Source organism: Balearica regulorum, chromosome 2 (genome assembly GCF_011004875.1).
Source record: "Balearica regulorum gibbericeps isolate bBalReg1 chromosome 2, bBalReg1.pri, whole genome shotgun sequence".
Classification (NCBI taxonomy): Eukaryota; Metazoa; Chordata; class Aves; order Gruiformes; family Gruidae; genus Balearica; species Balearica regulorum.
In genome coordinates this window covers 156,591,397-156,617,412 of record NC_046185.1, presented here as the reverse complement: position 1 = coordinate 156,617,412, position 26,016 = coordinate 156,591,397, and the positions used below count along the sequence as shown (strand labels likewise).

Genomic DNA, 26,016 nt, shown 5'->3' with positions numbered 1-26,016 from the left:
AATATTCAGCTCCTGCTTAACAGGGACAGGGAATATATATGTACTATATAGATATATTGCCCTTTCTAATTCAGATCTATTAAAATGGTGTCCACTAATAAAATGAAAAAGCCTCACAATGCAAGTTCATCTATTTTTGGAAGCTCCGCAGAGTAACCACGTTTCACAAAGACAGGTTTCCAGGCTACATTCTTGAACTCCACTATCAGTTTGAGGACAGATGACTTGGGAAAAATTGAACACAGTTGGTTTTACAATGATGAAAGGAGCTAAGCGTTGCCCATTACAACAACTAAACATTAACAGCAGAATGATTTTCTGCCTGCCACAGTCCCTGACCATAGAGGTACATTCATTCTTTTGGGCTCAGCTTGAGCGTTCCTTAAAAATATGACTAGGAGACGAAAATTTATTGCACCATGGATTATCCATGCTGCTGGAGGTGTGAAAAGTGCATGTGTTAATACTGGTGAAGTGACCTGCAATCTTCTTTAGGCAGCTTTGTTGCATAAAGCCTGTGAGATCTGCGGTCAGGAAGGCGAGGGGGCTTTGCTCAAGGAGTACAGCGAGCCACCGCTTCCCTTCTGCCAGCAGCAACTGCTGCTCCATCAGCACAGCTGGAGAGCACTTCTGGCAAGAGCTGCAGTCAACATGCAGCACCTTAAAGGAATTGTGGATGATATTAAAAAAAAACCCACAACAGAGCAATTAATCTACTACTGTATTTGCTTGCAGGTCTATCTACACATTTTATCTAGACTTACTATCATGGTATGAGGGAACTTGTAAGGTCTCAAATTATATGAGGTGTTGGATACTCATCTTGAAAACTATAGCAGAAAGTTAAGGATTCAGCTAGAGCCTCCACCATGTTATGAAATACATATCTAAGGAAAATATAAATGTCCTAAATTATGTGCTTCTGAGTGCCACTACTGGAGACAGAAGAAGAAAACCAGCTCTCAGTACAGAGCTCCAGATCCCCCAGGGCAATGCCTTCTGGAACAACCTTTACTCCATCCTGCCATTATTACACTTTTTTTTTCTAATTGAGAAGATGACAGGGAGATTATTTTTTCAAAGATCACAAATGTTAAGGAACCATAATCTTGCTAGTTCATAATTACAACCAAGTATCAGATTGCCAACCACGTATCAGTCAAGAATTTCTCATTAAGAAATCAGTAATTGCAGCAGGAGATGATTGAAGGAAATCAGCCAACGTCTCTAACAAAAAAAGTCTGTGTTGCCATTTATCAGATGGATATAGGAAAGTGAACATCAAATTCTGGCTAGAGGCTCCAAGAAAACAGGACAGGACCTAATGCAGTATAATTAAGAAGTGATTAGAGAAGACCTTTACCTACAGCACGGCACGCAAAGCGACACGCCTCCCTGTGCCACACGCAGATCATCCTTCTGCCAGGAGCTCCTCATTTGGCCCCTAGGAAGGTGTTCTCACAGGGGACATTTCCAAAGGGAGCTCGGCAAGCACCAACCATGTGCAGGGAGCTGGCTCTGGACCACAGGGCAGCACGTGCCACTTGTGGAGCTGCCCCCGCCTTTACACCGTTCCTCTTGGGTGAGCTTCAAAGGAGATATTAAAGTAAACTTGCTCCTCCATCACTGATAATTAATGATGGAGTTGCTGCCATCTGATGGCTTAGCAAAGAGACAGGAAATAGGAGAGCAGAGCTACGCTGACTGTAAAACAGTGTTAAAGGCTGAATTATGTTTGGCAGACAGAATGAAAAAAGTAAAGTCCTGCGGTACAGATGATCTGAGGGTAGATAACTAAGAGAGCCGTACTTCACAGGATGGGGAAAATGTCCAATAGTTTTTATCATCTTTGCAAGGCTACATAAATATGCACAATACTTAACAAAAGAAATCCTGTTATACTTAACTATGTTTCCATTAACGACCAACATAGTTTATGCAAGACAATGGTAACTTAATTACACGTCACCTCTTAGTATGAGCTTCACAAAATTAAACTATGATCAGCATCTTTTCCACTACTTGCCCAGCCCCAGTTCCTAGCAGAAACCTCCTCACAAGCCCAGTATAAAGGAAGGAAGTGTGGCACAACCGGTGTCTGGGCTCTGAGGTGCTTGAAAAACCATCCGAGGGGGGAACATGTGGAGGGGAGGGGTGCTGGTACTTTGGGATACAGCATCTAGATGTCCAGCATGGCAGAGGGAGAAAGGTGGGGGGAGGAAGAAACACAGGAGGTCTCTGTATTATCCCCCTCCCCATCCAGGGCAGAGCCACAGCACGACAGATTTGCCTTCAAACTAAATTTACGGGATCAAATTTCTTCAGACTTAGAATATCCTACAGATTCCTCAAGTCCATTAGAACCGTATCTGCTTTTAGCTTATTGAAACATGAATGTGACCATATTTATGGTACCTTTTGGCATGCATCCCAGGTACAGAACTGCGTATGATGACAACATCAGATCAGCTCCAATTTTTCCTTCTGACACTCTGATGCAATGAGCACCTGTACGAGTAGGTCCCATATTTCATTCCATCCAATGTCTCAGGAGGCCTCCCCAGTCAGGAGGATGGTAAAACAAGAAATCGTGTGGGCAGAGTGCAAGGCAGCGCAGGGCCCGCCTGGCCTGCCCGGCTCTCCAGTCTCTCCCATGAAGGGCGGCCACCCGGCAAGCCGGACCCCCGGCTCTGCCCGCTCCCGGCCCTCTGGCCACGTCTGCAGCTGGCCTCTCCGGCTGGAGACAACGGAGATGACCCTTCCCGGCCTTTGCCCATCTGCTCTACCACCTCCGACCCTCAGACCTTCCTCCTCCCAAACATTTCCCCTGTCTGGCTCTAGACCTTGATCCAAATTCCTTGTACTGAAGGGAAAATATTTCCAAAAAGTGACATGATTGCAACTTGTCTTCAGTGCCTACACCTTCATGTGTGAGCATGTGCTTACGTGGATGAAGACACTGCATGACTTTTGCATTGCTGCCCTCTCTTTTTCCTCTTCTCTCAACTGTTGCTTCTCATTACCTAAATTTAGTTTGCAAGCCCTTCAATCCAGACAGCATGTCTTGTCATGTCTGGGAGACAAAATGATTTCTGTCCCTCTTTTCATCTCCATGGACCTTTCTTCCTCTTTGCGTACTCTTCATGTAGATGTCACTGCCAACAGATTGCTAATTCAGTTCCCAGCCACGTTTTTTTGCTAGGGATAAGGACAAATACCACAGTGAAAGTAAAGGTGTATCTGCACTTTAAAAGTACTTTATAAGATTAACACTATTGGATTTGTACTTGAAGGATTTCAGACACTACCATATTACATTTCCTGTCTTTGCTAAATAAAACATATTTTCACCCAACAATCAGCAATCAGGCTCTGCCTGGACTCTGAAACTCGACTTGTTCATCTCCACCTTATGTCAAGAACGGTTCTACCTGCACAGAATATCCCTCCAGTTGCACTGGGACATATACACCACACTAAGGGGTTTTAATAAGATTACTACAGTGTTTCTGGGGTTTAAAGGGAGTAAGAGTCACACGAATAGCTGAGGACTTAAATCTACTTGCAGATAAATAGAAAAAATCAGAATTCATAAATAACAATTCTATAAAGAGTAAAACTTCTTAATAAGCAAAAGATATGAGTTTTAGAAATTACACATATATGGATTTTTAGCTCCCCTATTTTCACTTTTTAGGTATATGCAAATATCTACAGCTTCCTAACTCTGAAAATCAGTCACAATCTCACAGACAGGTATATGGAATTTTTCCTTCTTTTAATAATAAAAAGTGGGAACACGGAAATTCTAGTAACTTCTAATATCTGTAAGTAAATATAGTAAGTACAGTAAGTGCCTGTTTAAGCAAAAAACTCTGGATACCCTAACTCGGAAGCCTACACTTGGACCACCCATTATTTAATAACATGCCTCTGGCACGCACTGCTGATTCCTGGTAAGAATACTCTCTTTAAAATAGGAAAGTCTTAACAAAAAGTTAAATCTTCAGTGCTTGACACATGAAGATCACCAAGGAAACTGTAATTACTTGAATCAAAGAGACCAGCGCTTAGATGTAAGGACAAAGCATGCACAGGATTCTTTGGGAGCTTTGTTTTGTTGCCATTGAAATGCAGCATGTCCAAACCCATCTCTCCAACTTCTAAAATGTATTTATTAAACACTTAACATACTTGTGTTCTTTGATACATATAAAGATGACCCAAACGTGTAGGTACTAATGAAAACTATTTACGACAGTCTTCCCAAACATAGCTTCTTTCCCCCTAAATCATGTGTTTGGGGCACCGCTTGTGTACTCCTACTGGGAAACTCCACCTCAGCAGCCTGGACCAGTGCTCCAGCTCCATCTGAGGGAAAAGCAGCCACATTGGTCTAATTTACAGCCTGGTCTGTATTTGTCAATATTCCACTGCATTCAAATATGTGGCCTTTAAAAATACCCTCTCCCCCCCCCCCTCATTTTTTCCTTTTCTTTCAAAGAAAACACTTTCCAAATGGATCGTGAATCTAAAAGCTCTTCATGCCTACCCAACTCTAATTTTCCTGTAAATTCTTTGCTGTTAGGTTGACAATCTAAATGTATTTTTAAAAGAAATTTCACTATTTTACCATTTGATGCTTGAATTTTACACACCGCAGTTTATATAAAAAAAGAAAAAAGAAAGAATGTCAGATGTCTCTCCTTGAACCTTTCAGTTAAATCCAAAGTGACACACCCAGGGAGTGACTTTCTTGAAGCATGAAACACAATTTGGGTAATTACAAGCATGTCCAAGTGTCCAGAGGTATCTATTTCTGACTGTTCACATTCCAGAGAGCTTTTGCTCTATTATAAACTTGAGCTCTTCCACAGTTACCAAGTTACCATAGTAAGCAAGAACTATTTGATATCATAAACTGCAACCGCATTTTCATTTTGCTAAAATTGACCAAAATGGCTCCAGCAAGTCCTGATTTGCAGGCCATTAAGATTCAACCAAAGTTTTCATGTTATCCCAAATTAGCTTTTGAGTGGTCTATTAACAAGAAGTGTAGATACCTGCCCTCGGACTATCTCCATGGTTCGAACAGCAAAACGGCAAACAGCTGCAACCCTTTCACCCATACATTAACAGAATAATCTGCATTTAAAAACACACACCCTGTTCCTAACAGGAGGAGTACAACGTGGTGGAAGTAATGTAAAGAATAATGGAAAGAAAGTGGAGAAGGGGAGTCAAAGTGACCAGAAGAAACAAAATGTAAGCAGATAACGGTAATCATGGGCAACACTTTTTAAACAGACTGAAAGAAAACGCTCACATTACTTGTTGTTTCCTAAACTCCACTCAGCCAAAATTTGTTGCTTATTAATTTAATTCACATACACTGCATTAAATAGTCCTATGATCATCATTCTAGCATATAGCGTTAAATCTGTCCACATGGGTGTTGGTGTCAAAGCCTCCCCCCCGGTGCTGAGCAATCACACCTATGTTTAGTCACAGTCCAGCCCATTCATTTCGGCAAAGGAGAGGCTCAGCCCTGGGAACAGCTGCTAAAGGGAAGGAGTGATGGCGACAGGAGCCCTGTCCCTGTAATCCACAGGATGGACACATAAACTCAAAGAGGTCACGTTAGCAATGCATCAGATCTGCTGATTAATGACTGCCAAAATAATCTCCATTTGCTAGACAACACGCAAATTAGTATTCACCCAAGAAGAGGGAGATCAAACTGGGGTGAGCGTGTCCGCATACCTGAGCTGCAGAGTTGGGGCCTCTGATAAAGATCCTGGACCTGGCTCTCAACCAGACAGTATGGTGACCATGGTGTACATGCTCAAGCTTGTAACATGACTAAAAAAGGAATTATTTCTCTAGAGTTACCTTTCTCATAAACTTGAACTAAGACTTTTTCTTACTGGTTTTGAGGGTAGGAGGAGAAGGCCAGAGGATTAAGAGTCCCTGATTTGAGACACAGATCTTTTCTTTAAGTCACATGGCCAAACTGATGAGATGATAGAAACTAGAAAAGTGGGCACAGCGAGTTGAAAATTGACTGGATCCTTTCAAAGAACGGTGACCAGTGGTACACAGTCCAACTGGTGGCCAGTTTCTAGTGGTGTCTCTGAAGGACTGACACTGATGCCAGTATTGCTGAATGCCTTCATGAGTGAGTGACCTGAACAGTGGGACACAGTATGCCCTGAGCAGGTCAGTGGATGGTCCCAAGCTGGTGGTCAGTATGCTGGAGGGCAGGGCTGTTGTTCAGACAGACGTCAAGAGGCTGGAGAAATGGTCTGATAGGAGCCTCCTGATGTTCCATAATGACACGCATCCCATCTGGAATAACCCTACACAAATATATGGAGTGGGGACTGACTGGTAAGGAAGCAGCTTTGCTGAAAAAGACCTGAGGGTTCTGGTGAACCAAAATGGGAACCACCAGTCAGCTCTACGCCCCTGGGGCAAAGACGGATGACTGCACATGGGCTGTATTAGCAAGTGTAGCTAGCAGGCCTATGGAAACTATTATTTTCCTTTATCTGGCATTTCTGACAACATTTTGAGAGTATTGAGCCCAGTCTCGAACAAGACCATAAGAGGAATGTCACAGAAGGCCAGACTGAGTCTGATGCTTTAATCTGATCAGCTTCACTGTATCAATGGATGACATTCCAGCCTACAGACTCGCATTAAGAAAGAAGGCAGCTCTGTGGAATATTCAGAAAATAGTGGGTTTGGTACTGATTACTCAAGGCAGTATTAAGAAAAATCTTTTACAGTATTTAAGAAGTTTCGGGTTGACTTCTGCAACACTTTTATCTACTTCTTCGATACCTATCAAAAAGTATTCTATTCAAATGTTTGGGCAAAGCAAAACTTGAGCTGACAGCTATGGCTTCTCTAATCATGGACTACAAGGTGTTGCACAACAAGCAGCTGATCAAGAAAAGAGAAATAGTATGTTATTTACATGATCAATCATATAGCCAGTCTCTCTGAATCATAACGATTAACCACCCTATGGAACAAGGTCAATGAATTATTCGTGAGTTACTCCCAGGATTTAAACTGTGTGCAAAAACATGTACTACAGGTGGCAGACAGGAAGGGAAAACAACAGAAATATTTTGTTACTGTACAATTTCTGAACACTAAAATGGCCTGAATTCTGTTAATTAGATGTTCATAGAAATTCCTTCATGCAAATTGATTCATAACACTGTTGCCAATTCTTTCAGCCACAAACAGGTCATTCACATAACAGCACAGCTATTTATCTTGGCCACTCGGCCAGGATCAGAAGCACTGGCAGTCTATCCAGAGCTGAATGAGGATTTACACATTTTTTATTGAGAAACTTAATTTTTAATATTTTCCTCACATCAGCAATAAGAAAGCAATTACTTTATTTTATGTGCTGCGATACTGCATCTGTCAGCATTAAAAAATAATCCAGGCTTTAACCCCCAAATTATGAAATTGATATGTAACATGCTCAAGTTCCTCCTCCCTTGCTTCTTCACTTTTAGCGTATGCCAAAGTCCTATTTTCAAAATTTTCTCCACACCTTAAGGATTATTGATTTACTTAAAAGGAGAGAGAGAGAGAGAGAGAGAAAGAGACGTGGGGTTCTCAGATAACCACCGGAGCACAGAGAAGTAAACCAAAAGGGAAGAGGCACAGGGTCAAACCCCCACCCACTGAAGGGTTTGCCGCAAGGGTTGCACTCCAGGCATGATCAGGAAGGTTGGCAACGTGACATTTAAATACAGAAGCAGCCTTCATCAAGGAAGATCCTGCATTACCTATCTTGTGCTCACATAGCCACTCGATCCTTCTGTTACTCACTGATCTACAGAACTGTTCAATGGCAGTGACAATCAGTACATGATACTCAGGAAGAGGAAATAATTAATTTGCTGTGGCTCACTAAGAATTTTGCCAAAACATCAGTCAATACTCTGTTACAGTCACTGCTGTGTAAAAAAAAAAACCAAACAAATGGTCTTCAGTAATGACAAAAAAGCAAAACCATCTTCCATAAAACCCACAAATAACAGACTCTAAAAATTACTTTTTCTGCTCCAGTTTAAAAATGATTAAAACTGCATGTCTGTGTAAGAGTGAATGCACATACATTAGTACAGGATTTGTTGCACTGGATCCATGAGTTCAGCAACACTTGAGTACACTGCATGGTGTGGCAGACACCAGAACGCAGGGGAAACAAGAAAACTGGCATTTCTCATAGGGCAGAGCATGATCTCAGGCAGTTTGTTCAAGTATTGGTGGTCTCCACCCTAGTTTACCTTCCACAGCATATCCCCAAATCTTGAACGTAATAAATAAAACTGAATTAAGTGAAGATTTCTCCTCGTACATCCTGAAATGGATGGCAAAGCTTTCCTTGAGAACAAACAGGATTAAGCCTTCTTCTCACAACTGATCCAGAAAAGGCTGCTACAAAATTATCAAATTGGTCCAAAACCCTTTTCTTGCATGAACATCCTGTACAACCTTAAGACATCATATCACCTCTCCTTTGCATTTGCTCTCCGGCTGTGCATAATGGCATTTTTCCATTACCTATTACCTGAGCTCCATTACAACAGTAATTACATTATCATTTGCAAGACGTTTACATGCTACAGAGACGTGGGCCAGAAAAGCGGTACATTTAGGGAGACAGCTGAAACGTTTACAAAGGAGGATGCCCCCGCTTCCCCCAAGAAATAAACAGCAATCATCACAGATAAATTAAGAAGCCATTCCAATTTCTGTTCATGTGCCACTGTTTTAACAGTAATGAAAAGATGCCGTGTGAGGCAAATCAGTTTGATATTTGTTTGTTCCTATTAAAAAAAAAAAAAAAAAAAGAGTTGCACTAATTGGTGACTGATATTGGGAAAATGCATTGAAACAATTCCTGGTAGATATCAGGACACTCTGCCCATCTGGCCCTGGCTCCTCCAGTGCATTCAATGCTGCCAGGAATCCAAATCTGTAATTACAGCTACCCGGTGCATGAAACACCCATGCTCCTTCGCCTTCTATTTTCTGTATTCACAAACCACAGCCTGCCCTGCAGCTGGCTGCTCCCTCAAGAACCACAAAGCCCCAGCCACGCGCTGTTTACACGACGCGGCCCCCAGAGCCCTCAGGGAGCAGCGCCGGGATGCCCCGCTTTGGCTCATGCCCCCTTGCCCAGCACCCGGCCGGTCCTCACATCCCTCCCACGGCCTCCTCCACGGTCTGCAAAAGCTGCGGGGACAGCGCAGAGCTGGCTCCTCACAGAGACCTTGTTCCCAAAAATCCAGTGCCGTGTGAGAAGATGGTCTGTTATCTCAACTGATCTGGCGAGATTATAAAGGGACAAATCATTCATTATTATGAGGCAGCCCAATGCCAACAGAGTACTGCAGGCACAGTGATCTTGTGCTGGATGAGAATACAGCAAACATGGAGCACGAAAGCATTTTGAGCAGACATCTGATATTGATGGACTCTTCCAATGATGGACCGCAGCTCTTCCACTTAGATTAATTGCCAGCAGCATTAATGAAATGCAAGTATATAACTTATACTAGAAGTATTGAACTGACAAAGGGAGACATTTACTCAGTCATAAAGGGTTAGGAAAAAACCCGGGGTTTGTAACACACGGTACCGAGCGCAGAAGCACGGCTCCTTGGTGATGCTTCAACCTGAAAAGCAGTAATTTGAGTTACCTATCAGGTAACTGCAGACAGTGCAACAGCCTGTTCTCCTCTCCTGCGACTCCTGGCTCAGCGGCTGCCCCTTTCGCTCTTCTGGTAAAGCTTCCAAAACGTTCAGAGGAATCCCCTTCCCAAATACAAAGCTCACAGCTCAGACCTAACCTCACCTGGAAATCTGCTCTGACTACAGCCAGCAGAGTATCTGCTAAATGCCATCATTACAGAAGGCAATTTTTTTATTTCCCTGCCTGAGTTTATCAGTGCAAATAGCCATTTTGTTAAGCTGCATTCATTGTTGGAACCTATGGAACTACAGCAAGGGTCACAGAAGCACTCTGGTATCTAAGCATAACCTTAGACATTTTTGATCGGTAAGTGTATCTGGTACTCCTCAACCCTAACCTCCCTTTCCTGATAATGGGTACATGAGATGGAGAACCCAGGAACACATGAACTACAAGTGCTATTGCTAATAGGTCTGAGAAATGCTCCTGCCTGAAGAGAACAGCAATGGATGTCTGCGGTATCTCAAGCACATGAGTGCTTTTTGTTGGTCAGATTCTAAGGAAAAACATGTTTTATAGGGGAAGTTATTTCCAAAGAATGCAGCAACTTGTGGATTAGGAGAAAGAAAATCTCAGCAAAGTAAATTTCCCACCTTTGTCAGTAGGAAAACCTGGCTGTTGCATTTCATTGCAACACCGTCTGCGGAGTTTCTGGTATTATATTCTGAAATTCTATTATTAGTCTTTGCATTGCTGCAGACATCTCAGCTGGTAGCAAGCCTCGACTCTGCAGGATGTATAAATGTAGAGAGACATCAAGTTGGGTTAGGGGAAAAAAATGTAGACATTATGAGTAGGAGAACAAAAATATTGGTGACAGGACAGAAACTACAGGGACTACTGTAGAATTGCCTCGGTTCATCAGTATTTTCATCTTTACATACTTCATTGGCATATAACTTTATGTGATGTGTGTTACAATGTGATATTTTGTAATTCTAAGGCTAGAAAATTCCTGGTTTCAGCATCCCATCACATAAAATAATGATGTCCTAAAATAAAAATCTATTCCTGATGTTCGTAAGCGTGGCCATAAGTGTATGTTTATTTCTTTCGCTTCAAGCTTTGCAGAACAACTGCTGCAATTTTCTCAGTGAAGAAGTAGAAAACAAAGACTCAGTATCAAATGTTGGGAGATCAATTTTCACCGACCCCATCACTTTTGGTAATTTAAATGCTAAGTACTGCAGCCAATTAGTCTAGACTGAAGTATCTGAGGGGGGCAAAATTTAGGTTAACAAATACTGCATAATATTATCTGAATAATATGGAGAAGACTTCCTGCAAAGATGGATTTTGAATCTGCCCATTACACGAAACAGGTGCAAAGAGTGCGTGGGAGAGGTGAATTCATCCATCCCCTAAATGGCAGTATAAAATAAAATTAGGATATAAAATTTGGGGGTGTCTCACGGGGCAGTTTTTAATTATATACTTAGCAGCATCTTTGCATATAATCATTACCTCAGCCTCCTCGTTTGCATGTATATATTCTTTTGTGCCATGATCAAAGAACAAAGGTTAAATCCTTCTGAAACTCTATTCAAGCAGTGAAAATTGAAAACAGCTATTTTGAGGCTTTGGGCTTTTTTGTGTTTTCCAACTGTCAGTATAATCTACTTAAAATTCTGGTTACTTATTAAATCGTGTATTCGTAGTGTGACACCTAGACAACTGCAGAACACAGGTGAACCAGTAGAGTTTGAAGGAGGACCCTTTCAGCAGGTACCTCCCATGACAGAGGGAGAAACAAAACGAGGTCTCCAGCTGGGACACTGGCTGGCTGCTGGAGGACTTCTAGCAGATCTTCACTCCTCCCATTCTATTCCCGCACCCAGTTTTGGTTTGCAAGGAAGGGTTTGGTTTCGTTTGGTTTGGTTTGGAAAAAACAGAGTTGTTGTCCCGTGCTCTGTTGCCATGCTCTTGGTACAGAGTCCCCTCTCTGTCCTGGCAGCAGCGGGCAAACATCCAGCCTCAGCGCCTGGGGTGGACAAGAACCCATGGAAGGGCGCAGCCATTCAGTATTCCTGGCTACCTCTGTGGAAGTCCTCCATCCTCACTTAGCACTCCTGGTTTATGTTTGGTTTCAGGGTTAATGGTGAAAATAACCCACGCACTGCAAACTTCCTCCTTTTTTCCAGATAGAAATGGGCAGGACCTCACCAAGGGTTTAAAAGTCTAGAAGATGTGGGGAGATGAACTACAGAGTAAATGAAGCACTACAAGGTACACAGTATGGAAACAGCTCAGCAATTCCTCATATTAACAAAACCTGGACAGATGTATTTCTGTAACACATCCAGCTGATCCTTGTGACACACCACCGAAGACAAGAGAATACTGATAGAGGCACAAATACCACCTTCACACAGGTCATAGCAGAGGGTTCAGCTAGACACGACGTACCTAAATTCACCTGCCATCCCAACCTCCTAAACTGATTACCAACTGCTGGAAAAAAACTCTTCCTTCTTCCAAACACAGGTTCCTGAAGCAACAGCCACCAAAGGCTGAGGAAAGATTTTGTTCCTGGGCTAGTAACCACTTTTCAGTAAAGAAAATTGTTATCCCTTTAAACTGTGTTACTTTGCAGCCCTGCAGAAATTTTCTGTCTCTCTCTAAAGATACCAGGTCAGCTCTTCCCTCCGACCTCCTGACAATCTGAAATCATGGAATGAAAACACACCCTTTCTGTCCTAGACAAACAATTTTAATATCACTTACGAACACCTAGGCAGACCCTAGTGGGCTTCAAAGAATGAGACTCAATTATTGCATGCTCGCTTTTAAACCTATTAAAAATTACTGTAAGCAAGCTGTATGTGTTGCACTTACCTTGTGGCAGCAGAAGCCCCAGTTGTAACCTCTGGAGGTTAGTGCTGTCTAGTTCATAAACACATGTAGAAGGGATCAAAGGGAATTTTTTTTTAAGTTTAATGTTTCTCAGCTCCTCTCCAAAGCTACTACAAAGCTCTGTGTTCCCTAATAGTGGCTATTAGCAGTATTCAAATAAGGCCAAAGACTTCACCATACTGTAAGTGTTTTCAAAATCTTTACATTTTCTGTAGCTTTTTACCTCTCCTTATTACTACTTGATATCACAAGTGTTCAAAGTAACACCTGATAATGATGGAGAAATTACAACTCTAATAAAATCTTCTTTCAGGAAGGTTTTGCCAATGGTCCTTTCTAGAAACTTCCCCTCAACTTGTAATTTTCATGCCGTCCTAGCTATACAACAAAGATATGCTTAATTCCCAACAGTATTCGATCTTTCCACTCACCTGAATTGAAAATCTCAAAAGAAAGAAGTTTCATCGTGAAAGGGTACTGTTCACCCTGCCAAAAAAACCTGCGTAGTAGCAAAAGCACTTGTGTATAAGCCACAGTTATGTAGTTTCCTGAAGCACAGACTCACAATGATCAGTTATGTAGAGTAGGGATGGAAAAAGACCAAGTTTGAGCCAGATCAGGAGTTAAAATGATGAAGATTTAACATGAGGAGTATTTGACCATTTTGGTGATTTTTATATATTATTTAAGATACTGTCTTTTCAAAGAGATGAATTTGCTAACCATTGCCTATATTCATATACATTTATAGAAACATCCCACAAGAAAGGTTTGTTCTTCCACAAACACATTATTTTTATGATCACGAGTTTAGATTAAGCAGAACCCAAGCAGTACTGCAGTTGTGCAAATGTGATTTTCAGCTGGAGAAGACACAGAGGCAACGCAACAGCGCAGAGTGTTTGGAACAGACCCTGGCAAAGCAAGGCAAGGCCACTGGCGTGCTCTCGGCATGCATAATGCAAACGGCAAACCTCGCCTGGGCCTACATCGGGAGGAGCATGGCCAGCAGATCACAGGACAATTCCCAGTGATTCACCCCACTTGGGCTACATGAAATACCACATCTGTTTTCAGGCCTCTCTCAGTTCAGGAGACATGAGGAAGAAGGGAAGAAGGTCCAGAAGATACTCAGGGCCTGGAAGACATGATCAGCAAATGGGGGGTGCTGGGCTTGTTTAGAGAGGGGAAGATGAAGCAGTGGCCTGCAACTGCTTCAAAGGACCTTATTGTGCATATAGATATAGAGAGATGCACAGAAATTATATTAGCCTTTGATAAATTAGAAGAGCAATTTAAGTTCTAAATGTGTCAGTAGGCCACAAGGGCTATGACAAGGAATCCTTGCTTCATAAAATCATTGCATTAAGATAACTAGTTCCATCCGAAGCACGGGAACAGTCTGCCAGCAGGGTATTCCCCAGGACTGGAAAGGTGCAGCAACTATTTCTGTTGCACCACAGCCCATTACAAAGAGCATGGCAAAGTTCAGCCTTTCTCAACAGACCCATGGCTTAGGTTTGCCACAAGACGTATCTGAAATTTCATTTACCAAAGTGCTATTGGAATTTTCACTGATAGTTAATTGTTTCCCATTATGCACATGTAAAAAGCTGCATAATGGGTGAATTGACTGGAACATACTATAATGCAAGAAAACAATGGGTTTGACTAGTAATAGGCTCTAGAGAGCTCTTCACTGGACATGTGTTTTATCCTTTCATGCTAGAAGTCTTCTGGGTAGATTCATTCAGTTCAGGTTTAGCCCACGTTAGATTTGCTGGGGATAAAGTGAGGATGATTGAGGAGCGACACTCCGAGATGCACTGTTCAGCTTCAGCCTCTTTCGCGGTCTTCTTGTAGAAGAGTTTGAGTAGGAAGGAGCAACAGAGAAGGAAGCTCAGCAGGATGTAAAACACCAGGTGAGGCTCTCCTTCTACGATGCTCAACATTAATAGCTTCTTGGAAAAAAAGAAGAATTTGAATAACATCCTATTTCTGTCATGCTCTGCCAAGGTACTATTTTGGATGAGGATGTTGGAGAACTTCTTTTTACTCCACCAACTCTGTCCTTCTTTCGAGAAATGTTTCCACCATATGGTAGAAGTTGTCACTTACAAAATCACAGAAAAAGTCATCTGGATATTCAGTCAACTGCTGTTTCCAGAAATGATGGCATCCTCAGTCTTAGGCACTGGCTCACAGAAAAAGGCAGTAAATTAGGGCTTCACCTGCAAGTCCAAAGGCACTAGCATCCTGGCCTCTTCAAAAGAGTGGCTGAAACTAGGTTAAAATCTTCAATTACAAAACAGCAATTCACTGAGTAGATGGACTATGAGGCTAAAGAACACCCAGCTGCTGTATTGGTCCCTTCCCATCTAAATACCAAAGGTCTGATTTTTAATATTATTGTGTTCACACACAGATACAACCCTCCACCTGAAGGAGGGCTGCAGATGCTCACGACATCTGAAAAACAAAATATTTCTCAAAGGAACAGCATATAAAACAACAAGAAAAAGATGATCCTAAGGGCAGCACGCCATGCCGCTCTACACTACTGGAGTCCTGTCACTGTAAATCCTCTTTTTCCCCTTACCAAATATCAGTATGCCTTTTCCGCTGATGACTGGAAGGGCACACAGGCATGTGTCTCCTGCTTTCCAACACCATTGCAATGGTTCAGGCTTCCTATGCAGGCCTTGCCTGAAGTTCACTGCATCATTCCCGCTTCCTTCAGCACTTGCCTCCTACGTTCAGAGGAAAAGCAGCTCAGCTACAGTGCACTGTAGCACACAAATTTTATACGACTACCAAATTTATTTTACTAAATGTAGACTCATCAAAAAATTGAAAGAATAAAGCCAAAGGAGCTGACATTCTAGGAAGCCAGAAGTATACATAATATACTCTCATTTAAACCCCTGCATAAAGCATACAAGCAAAAAAAAAAAAATACTTAAGTGATACAATGCAGTATAATTCAAGCCTAATGTTGCAGACACTAAAAGATCGGTGATGAAGCAAATGCTTTATGTGGCTGTTTCACTGTCCTGTGCATAGAAAGCGACTTAGAAAATCTGTACTTCTTCCTCCTTGTGATGGCAAAATTTTATTCTGATGATCTTTTATCATTTCAGAAAAAACTAAGTGCCAAAAAATGCATGGTAACAGGAAACTAATTAGAATTTGTACCTATGTAAAAAGCAGAAATAGATCTCTTAAATAATTCAAGGTAATTCTAAGAGGCAGCTTTTCTTATTATTAATATCCAAAAATCAGTTTATATTGCAGCTGAGATGAGTATTTTTAGTATCTGAATGGAAACGAATGTCTATTAAAACTGTGTGATGGCCTAAGGCTTTATAAATAACCACGTCCCCTCTTTGCCAGTTGTGGCGATGACTACGGATTCAGCATGCTAAGTTATTCCATCACAAGTCACACGCTTGCGGGAGCACTGCAAAGTGAAGATCAAGGTTAAATAGTTAGCAGGGATTTCTAAGCGGGAAGACGGCTGTGTGACCTTGCAGCTCTGACAGGCTCTACTGAGGAAAATGTAGTATATAAGTAATCAGATGTTACTGATGTTCTTCACAGGATAATTTTTTTAATTAGATACAAAGCACTTCACATGTAAGAGGCCAACTAGAAAAGCCAAGAGTTCACATCAAAAGGTGTGCTGTTTCTAAAGGCCCCCACATTAAATGTGAGAGAATAGATACTTTACCCCTAAATTCCTTGCTCGTGCTCATGTGATATGGAAATCTTTCCTGCACTGAAATCCTCATGCAGGCAGCTTAAAAAAGGCTCAATACGAGTATTTTCATTAGAAGGTGTGCAGCTGCTTTGCAGTATTGCCCTAAAAAATAGCACCGTTCTCACCAATGGTTTCCTGATGTGAGCTGATTAATATTCCAGGTAACGGTACTGTCCCAACCTTCGCCTGGCATTTCCTCCCTTTAACAGTTACACTGAAAACGCATTTTCATAATCCAGGCACGAAGGTGACTTCTGCCAAGCGGAGGAAGGGAGACGGTGCCGGGGTGCCGGTTCCCTTGGCTCGATTCAGGGGCCAGAAAAGCAACTCAGCAAGGCTGAGTCTTACAGGCAGCTGAAGGAAAGAGGCCAGGACGCTTCATACTGGGATTTTTCCCAGGTTTAACACTGTATATTCATCTGCAGCACCCCACCAGTCGAGGTAAAGTTGAGACTGCCTGGCGTGGCTGCAAACCTGGTAGCAGGTTGAGTTCTGTCCGAGTCTTTTTCTCCGGGCAGGTTCTGTCTGTCCTTCCCACTCCCCATCTCCTACATTACCCAAACAGTCCCAATATTTGCTTAGAGCAGCCTGCGTCCTCCCTCACAGAAAGTTACCTCTTTACAGGCTTAGAAACTTGGCAAAAATTGGGGTGTACTTTCACAGAAAAAGAGGGAAAGAAAAAAAAAAGTAAAACCCTGTTATGGGTTACACATATGTCAAGAAAGCAGGGTTTTAACGGGCAAAATAAATTCTTCTTTGCTCTTTATTTCAGAACTAGCTTCAGCAGTTTTAGAAGGAGTTTTCACACTGGAAGCTGTTACGATTGGAAATTTTGGGGTAGCCAAAATTAAAGGAAGCTCTGCTACAGCTTCCAATGGTATTGCCAACAGTTTTATTACCCCTATCTCTACCTAACGCAACGCTGTTAAAAATTATTAAAAATACTAAAATGTAGTATTCCTTCTGTGTCTAAGGAAGCACACAACATTAACCAAAACCAATTTCTTTAACCAAAATGATACTGTGGACATCTCATTATAATTTGGCAACCACTTAGTTTGCCTTCAAATCAATACTCTCTACATTTGTAACTACGTGTAACACAACACAGCTGGGGATGACCCGTGGTTACATTTTCCAAGCCTAATTCACTCTGCTTTCCGAACTGTTAGAAATGAGCCATGCTAAGGACCTAAAAAAAAAAAAAAAGTTATTGCTTGTTTCTAAATGGTTATCAGAGGAAGACAAGCCTCAGATCACTCCAACCTTAATAACTACTGCCAGCGTTGCTTCCACCCATTAGGAGTTGCCAACAGATTGGTTTTACTTAACTGGCAGCCTCGCTCAGCTTCTCTGAACAGCATCTCCCTGGAAAAAAACCCAGAGTTTGCAAACCTTCACGTGAAGAAAGTTAACACAATGGCTGCAGGAACATGCATTTCAAAAAAAAAATGTAATCTGCTCACAGAACTTCTCTGCTCTTCTACTTTTTCAGTAATGCCTTCATCTAGCCATGTATTCGAATTGGCAAGAACAATACAACCAACAGCCTGAGACAGCAGAATTTTGCATGAAATACAAGAATAAAATTAAAATGTTGAAAAATAACTTGAATGGTTTTTTTTTCCTAAGTAGATCAAGAGCAATTTGACACAGCAGATCGTAATAAGACACAGAGGAAAACAGCTTTTCAAAAAGAAAAAGAAATCAAACCATCCCAAACCTCTCCTTTACCTGCTGGGCTCTTTATTTCATAACCAGAGCAGAGCAAAGGGCTAGATCATCAGAGCACCAAGCTATTACATTTGTGATTTTGCTCATTTCTCTTGCTGTAACAGAAAGTTACTGGAAAAATCTATGGTGATTTCTTTTATTTTTTTTTCCTAAGTAGTTCCAAAATTGAAATTGAATTTAAATTGGAGGAGGAGAAACATGAAATGAGGTATGGTAGAGGTATCCTTGCCCTTTACACGTACTGCGTCCTGGGATGCCATGCAAGCAGAAGTCTGCCCAGACTTCACAGGGCGGTGCGAGTGCACGGATGGGGCTGGAGACAGCAGCTTTTATTAGGCACCCAGAGGAGGGCAGGGACCCTCTCCTTCTCCCTCTCCCTCTCCCTGCTGATGCCTGGCAGTCAGAGAGGAGGCAGAGGTATCGTACCCATCATGGCACAGCTCTGCACAGGTTTCTATTGGTAGCCCAAGCAATTGCTATTCTCCCCTTATATTTATAATAGGGTTTTTTTCCTCTGTTATAAACAATGTTTTTAGCCTCATGAACAAAGCCTTGGGTGAAGAGAAGGGAAAGGTTGGGGGGATGAGGAAGTTTTTGGAGTAATGGGGTTTAATAACTGGACCACTGAGTGTCTGCTATTAGTATATGCTATCATTTACATTAAAGAGGAAATACGGCCAAGCCAGTAACACAGCAATTAGTGGCTACGGGGAGCAGCGTCCCCAGGCAGATGGAGACGCCTATCCTGCTCCATGCAGCATCTGGGTCTGGGCTCAGAAGCTTGCTCCGAAGCAAAAGAGCCTTCGTTCCCTCCTCATGCTTCACGTACGCCATTTCTTTACAGAAACAGTGTCTGCAGATGAACACTGGTTGCCAAAAACGTGATAAATTCAAACAGACAGGCTCTCGTAATTACCAGAGAAATCTGTATACAAAGCTGGAAAGTGAACTATGCTCCATCAAAAAAAGCCCCAAACAACTTATATGAAAACAAGACAAAGGAAGCTGTTCTTGAAATGAGAATTGCCAGTTCCCAAAACATTTTATTTTCTCTTTTCCCTTAGGCTTTAGGAGTGTAACTGAATACCATTTTCTGTAAAGATAAAATAATTCTGTATTTCTTCTGTCATTCTGGGAGAGAGAAAAACAAAAAATAAAAAAAATCAGCCTCTCCACCACCACCCTGCCCCCCCCACCCCCCCGCCCCAAGCAGCACACATGAATCAAAAGAAAAGGTAATTGCCTATCTGAAAATACCTGAATTCAGGAAAAAAAAGTATTGCACAACTGCTAAAGGCATGGAGTTGTCCTACTGCACAGCATCTAGGTACCAGCAGTACAAATTAATAACCAAAAACCTGTTACGCCCCGCTGCCTGAGAGTCAGTATACTGGTGTTGCAGGCACAGAGCACAGAGCGGTAGGTCAGCCTGAAAGGCCACATTCAAACTCCAGCCATCCTGCAGCAGTTTCCTTTTGAAAGATTCAACTGGAATATTTTGATCACGTTCCTTAACCCTCCCTCTTTTGGGGATTTTCCCCTTTGCAGCCGGCGGTGCCTCCCTGCCCTGCCCCAGCATCCCCCAGCCCCAAACACGGAGGCAGCAGCGTCCCGTCCCCACGCAGCCGGACACTCTCCCATCACCTGGCCAACACTCGCTCTGTCACAGGCTCAGCGTTTGCCATCAACTCTCCACTGAAAGCTGAACTGAGAAAAATTACTTTACCACCTCTTGTTTCCTTCCAGTGTAAAGCATTAACTTGTTTATTTTCTGACCTCATCCAACTTTATTCAAAAAAACAAAAAAATATTCCTTCTTTTTTTTTACATTACACTTTGAAGTAACTCTGAATCTAACAGCTTCCATTTAGCACCTCTGTGAACAGCAGAAAATAATTATATTGCCATTTCTCCCTAGGGAAGTTTTCTATCTTATTTCAGGTTTGTAGTTAGGATTTTCAAGAGAATCCCACTCTACTCAATAGATGCACATACAGGTTTTACAGGCATTTTTGTTATGAATAATGTACCTAACACACTACTTCGAAATGATGCCGGTATGCCAAAAATGCAGTACTACTGGAACTTTGAAACTATTTCATAAGGCATTCAAGAAAGAAACTGGATCACAAAAAATGTTATTGCTATTACCTGTGAAAGTCATTACGGTGAGGCCTAATGACTGCATTAAAGAAGCATCACACGCTAACGGAAAACCTTTCAAATACGTTGGCTGCTAATAACAAGTCAGCCTGTGCCAGCACGTACCACATATTAACCACAATGATTTCCTTTTCTTGACAGAAATCTCTCCACAGAAATTTGCTCTACACTAATGCCTAAAAGTGATTTTTAACAGTACAGACGAGACATAAATAACATGAGTTTATCTTCTCAGAAAAAAGGCATTTCAAGGCCAATCCAATGGTTTCAATACGCATTAGAAAAGAGTTAATTCTGCAAATGCAATTCCATTCATTCGTCTGAGTTTCAGAGGAATGCTTTGCTGACATTTCTAACTTGCACACTTGTCTTTCAACTGGCTTCAAAAATGGCTCATCAATCACAAAAATCACCCTGTTTAGAATCTGTGCTTTTGTGATGCCCAACAGACAGGCAGGTTTGCATGCTCCCAATTAAAACGTTTGCACATTAATTTGTAAGGTCTACAAAATTTGGAAATCTTCTGACTGACACATATTGCACAAGAACAGAAATTCTCTTTACACCAATTACTTCATACATTGCTCAGGCTCTGTACCTTGCCCCCAAAATGGCAAATTTCATGAATTGTTGAGAATTATTTTTAACCTTCCCACCTGTAGACCGAACAAAATGAGTGCAGTTTTCTCGGAGCATAAATTGGTTAATAGCGCTAAATACGCTGTTTTGGTATATTCACACAAGAGCATCACAGGTTGATTTCACTTTTTAATATTGAAAGGGTATGTTTATTAAGTTGCTTTGTTAAAATATTTTGGCACATATATGGCAGAAATTTGAGATGAAATGCAGAACATTGATGTAACGACATTTTCTATGAAACAAATTAATCTGGCACACTCTTCATCATACGAAAAGAAATTCGACTACAATATCTCTACTGGATATATAATGCTCTCTGAATTATAAATAAATGTTTGAAATCTTTTTCCTTTTCTATGTTAAAAAAAAAGAGAAACTAAAACAAGAAATCCAATTTACATTGCCAGCTTCACAATGTTGTTTGGATGTATTACCAATTTCTTTTCCTAGAGCCACAGTCACATACGATAAATCTTTAGGAAACACAGCAAAAGTAGTACAAGACATCCAGGACTGCAGAATGCAAGGGAATTATCCTTCAAAGCAGGAAACTGAACTTTTAGGGCTCATCTGGTTCTGATGGTTTTCAGCTCTGCAGAGCTTTCCATTCTTCTGTCCTTTGATGTAGCCTTTGGAAGCTGGTGTGGGAGGTATTACCTATTTGATGGAGATTTTTTCCTCCAGATTGTAGCAAAAAAAATGATGACGAGAGGGAAAAATAAAAAAATCTCATGTAAATAGCCTCAGAAGATGTGATTTACAAAAGGAGAAACCTGCCAGCCACAAACTAAACCACACTTCATTTATGCTGAAACAGAATTAAAATGAACAGCACCATTAACTGCATCTGCTAAGAAGTTAGCCAGCTTCTGTACAGAATGAGGAAGACAACTTCTTCCCTGCATCTCATCCACGGAGTCTGTGTGATAGAAACACACGCCGACCCTGGCCTCTCACTTCAGACACCTGAAGACGACAGAGGTCAAAGAGAGAAGTGTACTAAAATGGGTTCACCACAAGAGAAGGATAAAAAGGGGAATGAAGGCATTCAACAAATGACTCACATATACATATATGAGAAAAAGCTCACCACATCAAAACCCAGTAATAAACAATTTACTCCCATTATATTATCTTGCTGGGGCTGCCAAGCAAGTCCATAGATATTAGTAAAATTATGTAATTGTAGAGACTGGAATGAAACACAGCAATAGCTAAAATACTTTGCAGATGGGATCCAAGACTAGTAAGTCTGCTCTGGATTCTACATTTGCGCTTAGACACTCTGACCAGGTGTATAAAAGCAAACTGAACAGGCTCTTTATTTAACTTATTCTTAAAAACTGATACTATTTAGCCCAAGTAAAACAAAATGAACACAAATCCACTCCCAAGTTTCAGGGCAGAGAGGGAAGGTAGAGCTCGTCTCCATCTTTTTCAATTCCTCAGGAATCACATAACCAGCCCTTAATGTTTTTTTCGTTTGCAGAGTTGTATATGCCAACTTCGATGCTGGAGAAACATGGAGGCATCTTTGTCTAAACAACAACGGAACCGCGACAGGCTGTGGGACAGTAAAGTAAAACCAAATAAAAATAAGAGTATCTTTGACAGAAAAGGAAGAATTGTTTTAAAATTAACATTTGAATTTTCAGTTGAAAAAATATGGTCAGACAGAAGGACAAAGTGCATTTCTTCCCAGACTACAGAGAACCAAACAAACTACTGAACATCTGCTGAAGAGGCAGCAGAACAGTAACTGTGTGCCCCAGCCGATGAATGACCTTTGCAAACTTCTCCCTGATGTTACTTAGCAATAGCTTATCCAATCTCCTCTTTGAATAAAGCAAGCTCGTCAGCAATCAAGGGGTTAAATCACTCTTCTCATCTTCCTCCTCTCCTCAGCTTCCCACACAAGACCGAACCTATTTCATAAATGAGAGCTGTCCTCCTACGTAAGATTTATATTAATAAAATCACTCTTTGAGGATCGCAAGCTCCATCTATGCTGGCACATTAAGCAGTGCCAGGGAACGTTCCCGGGAGGAGGAGCCTGATCGTCTACACTCTCATGGTGGGAGATGGTCCCTGGCAGTGCCTGGCCCCAAACCAAGCAGTGCTCTCCCAAGCCAACCTCTGGCCCAGCTCCGGCATGAGCTCTGCCTACCCGTCAGTTGGGATGTCACCAACCCATTTTGGAGTGTCATAGATTCGGCGGTGCTGGTTGAGGCTCCTCCGTGCCAGCTGGCCCTACTGCCAGAGCAGCCGCAGCATGTTCGTGCACTGACAAATCCCAAGAGCAGACCATCAGCATCAGGCAGGGTGTGCCAGCCTTGGATCTCCAACTGTTTCACACTTGGGTGTCTCTAACAGTCTAATGTACAGCTGTTGGAGAGCAGAACCAGCTCCAACCATACGTGGTCCCCACGAGTTAGCTTCTCCCCTGGCTATGGACACAAATCACTGTCAGAGTTTCTAGCAGAGACGATGCACTGTAACACTGGCGAGTGATCTCCTGTGGTCCAGGGAAAATTATCTGTCATCAACCTGGTAGCATTAAAAAACTGGTAAGTTTAACTTTGGGAAATGTGTTCTGTTTCTGTTACAAGTCTGAGTGATACAAAAGTAAACCATTATTTAAAAGGGACTTCATGAACACAGAACACAGGCTCTAAGTATGACTGCCTTCTATAGCTGCACCAAGCAGGGGGACCCTGGGTTTCAGCAAAGGCATTCAAAAATGCCTAGATTATAACTCTTTAAAATAACAAATCGAGCTCCTTTCTGTATGTTCCTGCACCCCAAAATAGTTTGCTGTACATCTAAAGGTCAGACATGCCTTTAAATATGCTACTGGATTTGATTCTATTGTTTCAGTAAAATACAAACACTAAGAGAGCAAGACAAAGCGAGCTGAGGGCATTGCTCTCCTCACCAGCTGATGTTCCACATCATGGAGCTCACAGGACTCAGACCTGTATCGCTCCTAGGTCTCCTGTGGTCAAGGGTGTTTACAAAAGCTAACTCTGGAGAAGTTTCAGGTAAGTCTGGTTTTAACACTAATTTCTGTCACCATTTTCCTTAGCAGTGGCAGTGAAGGACAGACGGGGAGGCCACATACACAGGGGATTAGATGAAGGTGCATAATCCACATTCAGCCAGTGTTCCCTCCCTTTGGACCTGATGAGCTGAGCACAAGTGGTACCACAGAGAGTCAGGAAAAGACCAGCACTTCAGCTGGCTAGCTCAGCTATTGCTAGTGGTGTAACTGTGCGGACTCAGGCTGCAGGACAAGCACCAGGGTATTCTGATGAGACGCAGAAGTTGAAGGTGTTACTGCCAAGTCTTACCATCATTTCCCAAAGCCTTAATTTAGCCCTTTGGCTGGATATGGTGACAACAACGGTGTGTGCTCCCCAGCCGAGGGCACCGGTATCTCAAACTGTCCCAGTGAACTTTACCAGCCGCCAAAAACCTTTCTTAGCTCTGCAGAGCACCCAACACCAGCCTCCCTCCTCCTGGGCTGCAGTGCTGGAAGCATCTGATCCGGCTGGTTTCACAGAGAGCTGGGTATCTCCTACCAAAACCCTCCCTCTGTGATTAGAGTCAGTGATCAAGATGCAGCTCTCAAGAATCTCAAGATTCCAGCCCAGCAAGCCAACCGTACCCTGGGCTGCATCAAAACCAGTGTGACCAGCAGGTTGAGAGAGCGGATTTTGCCCCTCTACTCCACTCTTGTGAGACCCCACCTGGAGTACTGGAGCACTGGGGTCCCCCGTACAAGAAAGACATGGAGCTGTTGGAGCGAGTCCAGGGGAGGGCCACGAAGATGATCAGAGGGCTGGAGCACCTCTCCTGTGAAGACAGGATGAGAGAATAGGGGTTGTTCAGCCTGGAGAAGAGGCGGCTCTGGGGAGACCTTAGAGCAGCCTGCCAGTACCTAAAGGGGCCTACAGGAAAGCTGGAGAGGGACTGTTTACAATGGCACGGAGTGACAGGACAAGGGGGAATGGGTTTAAGCTGAAGGAGGGTCGATTTAGATTAGATGTTAGAAAGAAATTCTTTACTGTTAGAGTGGTGAGGCACTGGAACAGGCTGCCCAGAGACGTTGTGGAGGCCCCCATCCCTGGAAGTGTTCAAGGCCAGGTTGGATGGGGCTTTGGGCAACGTGGTCTAGTGAAGGGTGTCCCTGGCCATGGCAGGGGGGTTGGAACTAGATCATCTTTGAGGTCCCTTCCAACCCTAACCATTCTATGATTCTATGAAGCCAGAGAGGGCAATTAATTACTAGAATCTACTTTGCTGGTTTTAAGTATCACACCAAACATGTATTGACACCTTTTCTTCGACATTATGCAGTGTGAAGGGTAGCACTATATTATCTATTTTTGGATCAGAACGCTCAGGTAAAAGACAAGAGCATTAAGTAAAAGCAAAGCTAATTTGAAAAATATGATCTGAAAAATCAAACTCAGAGTGAAATGGAGTTTTCATCTTCCAGATGACCGGTATAACACGAAGTGACTTAACTCATCTGACAAGATGGATTACAGCTGGCCCCTTATCTCTTGGCCTGCTTAGCAACATGAAAGGAAAAGAAAAACAATGCATTAATTGATGGTGGAGAACGTTTTTCTTCCTAATGGTTTCCAGCCAGAATTTTTGAGCTCGAGCCATTTCCCAAATAATGGCTAGCATTTGTGTACACATTACTTTCTTTCATGTGACAAGGAAAAGTAATTTTTCTTTGAAAACATACTCATTAAGGAAGCAAACCCGTTCCCCCCCCCCCAGAAGCCTTTGCACCCCATTCATAAGTGTGACACAGTATAATCACATTAAAAGTCTCGAGGAACCACAGATCCTTTGAAAACTCCCACAGCAGAGACGCAGCCTTGTGCCTACTCTCCGATGCCCTCTATTAGATCAGGTTTACCCAGCATTTGGTGGTTATTTGCAATGCAATAACCATCAGAGATCTCAATCACGTTGAGAATTATTCTAGGAAACACAAAAAAATCAAAGAAACTAATGATTATCACAAATAATTGAAAGAAGAAGGCATCATTAA

General features: G+C 42.2%; 1 protein-coding gene across 6 annotated transcripts in view; it reads right to left on the bottom strand.

Moving 5' to 3' along the window:
• The window catches only part of DIP2C (disco interacting protein 2 homolog C), a 330,556-nt gene that overhangs the window by 197,740 nt on the left and 106,800 nt on the right, over window positions 1–26,016 (bottom strand). The window lies entirely within an intron of this gene.